Source organism: Primulina eburnea, chromosome 16 (assembly GCF_022965805.1).
Source record: "Primulina eburnea isolate SZY01 chromosome 16, ASM2296580v1, whole genome shotgun sequence".
Taxonomy (NCBI): domain Eukaryota; kingdom Viridiplantae; phylum Streptophyta; class Magnoliopsida; order Lamiales; family Gesneriaceae; genus Primulina; species Primulina eburnea.
In genome coordinates this window covers 21261430-21268519 of record NC_133116.1, presented here as the reverse complement: position 1 = coordinate 21268519, position 7090 = coordinate 21261430, and the positions used below count along the sequence as shown (strand labels likewise).

Genomic DNA, 7090 nt, shown 5'->3' with positions numbered 1-7090 from the left:
CAGCGAGGTCAACATCAATATCGAAAGTATCCACTTGTATTCCTCACTGTTGAATGGAAGGATGATTTCTTTTTTGTATCAACATGAGTTTGTGGGTGAGCTCGGGCGACATCTTTAAACCAGAAGCAATTTGAGCCAATTCATCAGCTTTCCAATTGTCTTGCCTTGGAACATGTTGGAACGTCACATCTCCAAAATCATCAAGGAGCTGTGAAGCAGCAGTAAAGTAAGGGGCCAACGCCAAACTCGAACATTTATATTCCCCTGACATCTGCTTAAGAACCAACTGGGAATCTCCGATGATCAACACATCTTTAGCGCCCAGATCTCTTAAAATCTCTAAACCAATCACTAATGCTTCATATTCAGCCTGATTATTGATGCAAGGAAAGTCTAAGTTGAATGACAAAGCAGTCTTCACTACCGTTGGGGATGTTATCAAGACTCCCACCCCTGATGCCCTCTCTGTGCTGGAGCCATCAAACTTTAAAATCCAAGGCTGATCAACATATAATACTGGGATATCTACTGGTGCACTCCCTGCCGTATCAACCATAGGGTGGTCTGCCAGAAAATCCGCAATGGCTTGGCCTTTCATGGATTTTTGGGGGCAATAAATCAATGTGAATTCGGCCAATGCCAGTGACCATTTGCCAATTCTCCCAGTCAAGATAGGCTTGTGAAGCATGTACTTGACAAGATCTGTCTGCGAAATCACATAAACTCTTGAATGAATCAGGTAATGCCGCAGTTTAGTACATGAATAATACAACGCCAAACACAACTTTTCTACGACTGAATATCTAACATCCACCTCTGTTAGTGATCGACTCAGATAATAAACGGCCTGCTCATGATTCTCTTGGTTATTTTGTGCCAAAAGACACCCAATAGAATACTGAGCGGCCGATATATACAATTTGAGGGGAAAACCATGTTTTGGGGGCATCAAAACAGGAGGTTTAGACAAATACTCTTTTATTTTATCAAAGGCTTCTTGGTGACATTTTTCCCATTTAAATTCCTCCGATTCTTTCAAATTTAATAATAAAGAAAATTCACGAGTTTTACCTGCCAGGTTTGAAATAAATCTTCTTAAATAATTTACCTGACCGAGGAATCTTTGTAACTCCTTCTTATCCTTCGGTGGCATCGCTGCCATAATGGCTTTAGCCTTATTTTTGTCCACCTCTACTCCCCGCTGGTGAACTAAAAACCCAAGGAAATTCCCAGCTTGTACACCAAAAGCACATTTCAAAGGATTCAACTTCAAGTTGTGCTGCCTCATCCTTATAGAACTCTTCTTTAGATGGCCAAGGTGATCTGCTGCTTTTCTTGATTTCACAACAATGTCATCAATGTATAGCTCTAAGCACTGACCGATCATGTCATGGAAAATGGTATTCATGGCCCTTTGGTAGGTTTCCCCCGTGTTTTTCAATCCAAATGGCATAACAAGCCATTCGAACGTGACAATCGCTCCAGGGCATCTAAAAGCTGTCTTGGATACATCCTCCTCTGCTATTTTTATTTGGTTGTATATTGAAAATCCATCCATAAATGACATCAACTCATTTTTTGCCACTGCATCGATTAACATATCAGCTACTGGCATGACATAAACGTCTTTCGGGGTGGCACAATTCAAATCTCTGAAATCTATGCAAACTCGAAGTTTCCCATTCTTTTTCATGACAGGGACTATGTTTGCCAGCCACTTCATGTATCTTATTGGGCGGATGAATTTTGCTTTGAGCAATTTTTCAATCTCTTCTTTCACCCTTGCTTCAATCGCCTTGGACATCCTTCTAGCCGGCTGTTGGTATGGTTTGAAACCATCTTTAATTGGTAGTCGATGTTCCACCAATTTACGGTCTATACCCGGCATATCTTCATATTCCCATGCGAAACAATCTTTGAATTCCATGAGAAGTTTCACCATTTCCCCTTTCATCTCTTCCCCCAATAAATCACTGATTTACGTGGGTTTAGGGCATTCCACAGTTCCCAGATTCACCTCTTTCAAAGGGTCATGAGTCTCCGGCTGCCGATCTTCCATTTGAGCCGGAGCTAAGACTATATCTTCCAACTGTAACTCTGTTTCCTCACTAATATCAGATCCGTCTTCAAATATTACTTCAGTTCCATCAATGTCCCATAATTCCTGAGATTGGATTTCAGTCACCAGCTGTTGCAATGTGGCTTTCCACTCGGAAGTTGCAGCCACTTCCATTTCTTCATTAGTGAACTTAATCATCGACCACCTCGATAATAGGTCGAACCATGGGTCTAGGAGAGACCATGGCGGTGGGTTTGAGAATTTTTTCAACTGCTTCCCTTACTTTCTTGGTGTCCATATAGACTGCTCCTTGCTGCCCATTCACCTTGTAATCACGAATTCTGATGGGTCCGAAGGCTCCATCATAGTATCTAGCTTTTATTGCGTTAGAATTTGACTGGTACGGCTGTGAATCAGCCTGTACCACTTCCACCTCATCTCCTTTCCACATCAACAGCAACTGGTGCATGGATGATGGCACACAGTGATTGGTGTGAATCCAATCCCTTCCTAGCAAAGCGTGGAAACTTGCACTGAAATTTACCACGAAAAAGGCTGACAACGAAGATCGGGACCCTACAGTGATATTTGCTGGCAATACTCCCAAAGATTTTGTAGACTCCCCAGTAAAAGCCGCCACGAAAATTTCGGTGGGAATCAAATCCTCCACCTCTTTCCCCAATTTCTGAAGAATTCTGTACGGAAAAATATTCACAGCAGACCCATTATCTATTAACACTCTAGACAATGGCTTTCCATTCACATGTGCTACAATATAGAATGGTTTAATATGCTGAGTCATTTCATTTGTGGGTCGTTTCATCAATACTCTTTTCTCTTCATCGACAAAAACACCGACGCTTTCATTCAAAATATCAGTCTGAACAGGTTGTGTACCATTTTGATTTCCAGCGAACACTTCGGACTCACACATCCTTTTGCGTTTGAATTCCTCTGGCAACATTAATGAGCCAGTGGCACATTCAAATGAAATCAAAATCTGCCCCACTTTGACAGTAGCCGTCTTGACTGGTTCACTGTCTTCCTCCGATAATAGATCATCATCTTCCTCCTCATTATCTTCAGTAGCCTTCCTCCCAAATTTTTTCTTCTCTTTAAATGACTCCTCTACCCCAGACCTACGTTCAGCAGCTTTTTCTCTCAACAAACGTCGTTTTTGGGTTCTAGAAAGAGGCTTTGGGAATTTTGGATGTTCTACTCGCCTCCATACACCATCAGGGATTGCTCTGGGAGGAACAACAAAGCGGGAATTCCTCTCATATTTTTTATCGGTGTTCATAAGAGATGGCCTCTGTATTATCTTATGAGATGACTGCTGGCCACTTCTTCTCTCGTTATTCATCGACCAAGAATATGGGCTCCTTCTGAGGTACTGGTTCACCGGCCTTTTGGCCATGGATTCCCTGTCATATCTCATATTCCTTCCAATATAATGCAGATCTTCCTCACTGTAATAGCGGTCTTTTCCATGAAAAGTTCCTGTTTTCTTCTCTTTAACCTCAAACATCATTTTCCGAGGCACCCAACACTTCTTTACAGTCATTCTTGGCCTAATGGACATGTCCCTGTTTCCACTCCTCCTCCTCTCATTGATTAAGAAGCGCAAGTCAGTACTGCTCATGTTCACATTGGCTATCGGGGGAAAAGGATCTTCATCCACGATCATTGCTTCCTTTTTCTCGGGGAATTTCAGGATCCCCTTGTTGATTCTTTCCTGCAAGACATTCTTGAAATCCCAACAAGCATTAGTATTATGATTGAAGGAATTGTGGTACTTACAGTAATCTCTTCCTTTCAATTCCTCCCTAGTGGGCAGCTTATGGTCTGAGGGGAATGTTATAAACTTCTCCTACACCAAGTGATAAAAAATTTCCTCCGTCCTTGACGCATCAAAAGTATAGGGAGTTTGCACTGGAGTCATGTTTTTCTTGGAAAGTTCTTCACTCTTGCGCTTCAATAAAGGGACAGTGCGTGTTTCCCCCAAGCGGTGATTTTCACCTGCTTGAGAAACCCCTGATCCTTGGCCTTGATCTTTTAGCAATTTAACGTCAGTTTCTTGGAGTTCAGCATGTTCTGGTGTAACAGCCTCTCCTTTTGCAGACTTCCTCCATTCCTTCACTTCTGCCACAAATTCCATCATAAAAGTAGAGAAATTTCGGGTCATTTCTCTGAGATCACAGCGAATATTTTTTTCTATGGCCAAAATAAAGTTCAGTGAAGGTCCATCACCACCAGAAATAGCAATTCCTTCCTTCATAGTCTCCTCCTCGAACTGGTGAACAATTCTTTCAACATTTCTTCCATCTACATCAGTTTCTTCTTCCTGTGAGCGATGAACTTTCCCCTGTGATGGAGGAATTCCCTCATTCTTCTCAGTACGCTTTGGAGGAATTTGGTCCCACTGGGCGTGCCAACTTGTTTGTCACGAAAATTTGCGGGCGTGCCAGGAACGTTTTCGTGCCAAATGTGAATTAATCTGACTTCGTTTACCAAGCGTTGCAAGTCTCGATTCGGTCGTAAGTTCTAACTCCTTCGAAATGGCTCCAAATTAAACGCATAAACTGTGGAAATAAAGAAATTATGCAGGGAATCCATGAACAATGATAGGGGGTGTTTTTACGTGTTTATTGCATTAGTTTTAATTGTGTTTACATTGCGCATGCATGCATTTCATTTACTTTTTGTTCATTTTATAGTAATTAATTGCTTTTGATTATGTCTCACTTGTGTGTGATGGATCTGCAGGAAAAATGATCGGAGAACGAAAATCAGAGCGAAAGGTGGAAAGCTCAAGAATATTGGACAGAACAAGCGGCGCCCGAGCGGTACATTTCTACCGCCCGGGCGCGAGAAGTGAATAAATTAAGGGCCAAGACAGAAAGTTGGCGCTCGGGCGGTGCTTTTCTACCGCCCGAGCGCGAGAAAATGCCTCCGAAGTCAGACTTACAGAAAGTTGGCGCTCGAGCGATACTTTTCTACCGCCCGAGCGCCACTTATTTTTGGCAAGATTTTTTTCAGCTGATTCTTTCCTTAATTTCTGAACAAGACTGATATGGTATGCGAGGGGGACGAATTGGAGACCTATTCAGACATAATTCGGCAGCCGTCAAGGAGCTTTGGAGAGAACTTCGCGTTTGGATTGAAGATTTGAAGTTTTCCGGGCACCGTTCTTCGCAGATTTCGTCTCGTCTAGTATTTCTAATCTAGTTTCTTTCATTTTAAACATTGTTGCATTTATTTTTACAATGAATTTTAGTAGCTAACTTTAATATTTGTTGGGATTAAAGGGGATCCTACCCCGAATGTTAACTTGAATTAATTTATAACTCGATTGTGCGTTATTCTTGATTGTACTACTGTTTTATCGTGTCATTAAAGCGTAGCTAACTTTAATGACGTTTTCATATCACGAGTGAGTTCGAGAGAATAACTAGTGATAGGATCGAGTAGTATAATCTGCGGATCTACAATTTGCATAGACATATGAAATTGGATACGTGTCGATAGTCATAGCCCTTAGGGTCGAAAACTAGGGGATTTCATCAATCGAAATGCGGTTCATTCTTGATAAATAATTAAAGACATTTAATTACTTCATTGAGTGAATTAGTTTGGCATAGCTCGAGAGAGTGTGTTCAATTGAATAGGAAATCCTGTCGGAAGCGTAGAACACAATCGAACGAATTAATTAATCAATAAGGGGTAGGTGAACCAGAATTCCCAACAAAATTCTTTTATCATTTGAAATTTAACCAATTGATTTAGCATTCATATTTTTTCATTTAATCTTTGAACTTGTTTATTTAATTTTCTTGCATTTTAGTAGTTATAAAACAAACAATCAAATTTCGTCGCTAAAGTTTTAATAACTAAAATAATAATTGTTAAATACAGTCTCCAGTGGAACGATACTCGTATTCATATACACTATACTATTACTTGACATCGTGCACTTGTGATTACATTTTGAGCATACAAAATCATATTTTCTTGGGGAATTCATAGTGCAAGTTTTGCTCGATCAAGTTTTTGGCGCCGTTGCCGGGGACTGTTAATCTACAATTATATTTTTAGTTATCTTCTTTAGTGTATTTTATTTCTATTGAACTAACACTCCATATTTTAATTCAGATATCTCTTCCGGTGCATGCCAAAGTCACTTGACTTGGAGCTTGAGTGTGACCCTGAAATTGAAAGGACTTTCCGCAGGCGAAGACAACAGCAAAGACTTAAGGAACTAATGGAGAGGCACGAACAAGAGCAGGAGGCGGAGCGCCAAAACGAGAGACGAATTGAGATGCCACGCCGCATACCCATGTTAGAGTATGCACAGCCTTCTTTGGATGGTGCACGCCCCAGCATTGTGAGGCCGATTGTGCGGGCAAACCATTTCGAAATCAAACCAGCCATTATCCAGATGATTCAGAACACCGTCCAATTTGGAGGAACTGCTGTGGACGATCCAAACACACACATCGCAGATTTTCTTGAGATTTGCGATACTTTTAAATTTAATGGAGTTTCTGATGATGCAGTTAGACTGCGTTTATTTCCTTTCTCTTTGCGTGATAAAGCTAAAGCTTGGTTGAATTGTTTACCTGTAGGTTCGATAGCTACATGGGAGGACATGGTGAAGGCGTTTCTCATCAAATACTTTCCTCCATCGAAGACTATGAAGCTGCGGGCAGACATCACAACATTTGCTCAGTTCGATCAGGAATCTCTATATGAGGCATGGGAGCGTTTCAAGGATCTACTATGAAGATGCCCACATCACGAGTTACCACTTGGGTTAGTCGTTCAAACATTTTACTATGGTTTGCTTACTCCTAACCGTACTATGATAGATGCGGCTGCTTGTGGAAACCTGTTGAGAAAGACCGCGGAGGAAGGATATGAATTGTTAGAGGAAATGGCTGCTAGCAGTTATCATCCCCAATCTGACAGAAACAACCAGAGGAGAAGTGCAGGAGTTCACCAGGTAACTGAGTTTTCTGCTATTACTGCGCA

General features: G+C 41.3%; 1 non-coding gene across 1 annotated transcript; it reads right to left on the bottom strand.

Annotated features, from left to right (window-relative positions):
- Positions 1 to 6756: 6756 nt before the first annotated feature.
- LOC140817601 (small nucleolar RNA R71) lies at positions 6757 to 6862 on the bottom strand. Its single transcript, XR_012114815.1, has one exon. It is a non-coding gene; the product is annotated as a small nucleolar RNA R71 (small nucleolar RNA).
- Positions 6863 to 7090: the final 228 nt, after the last annotated feature.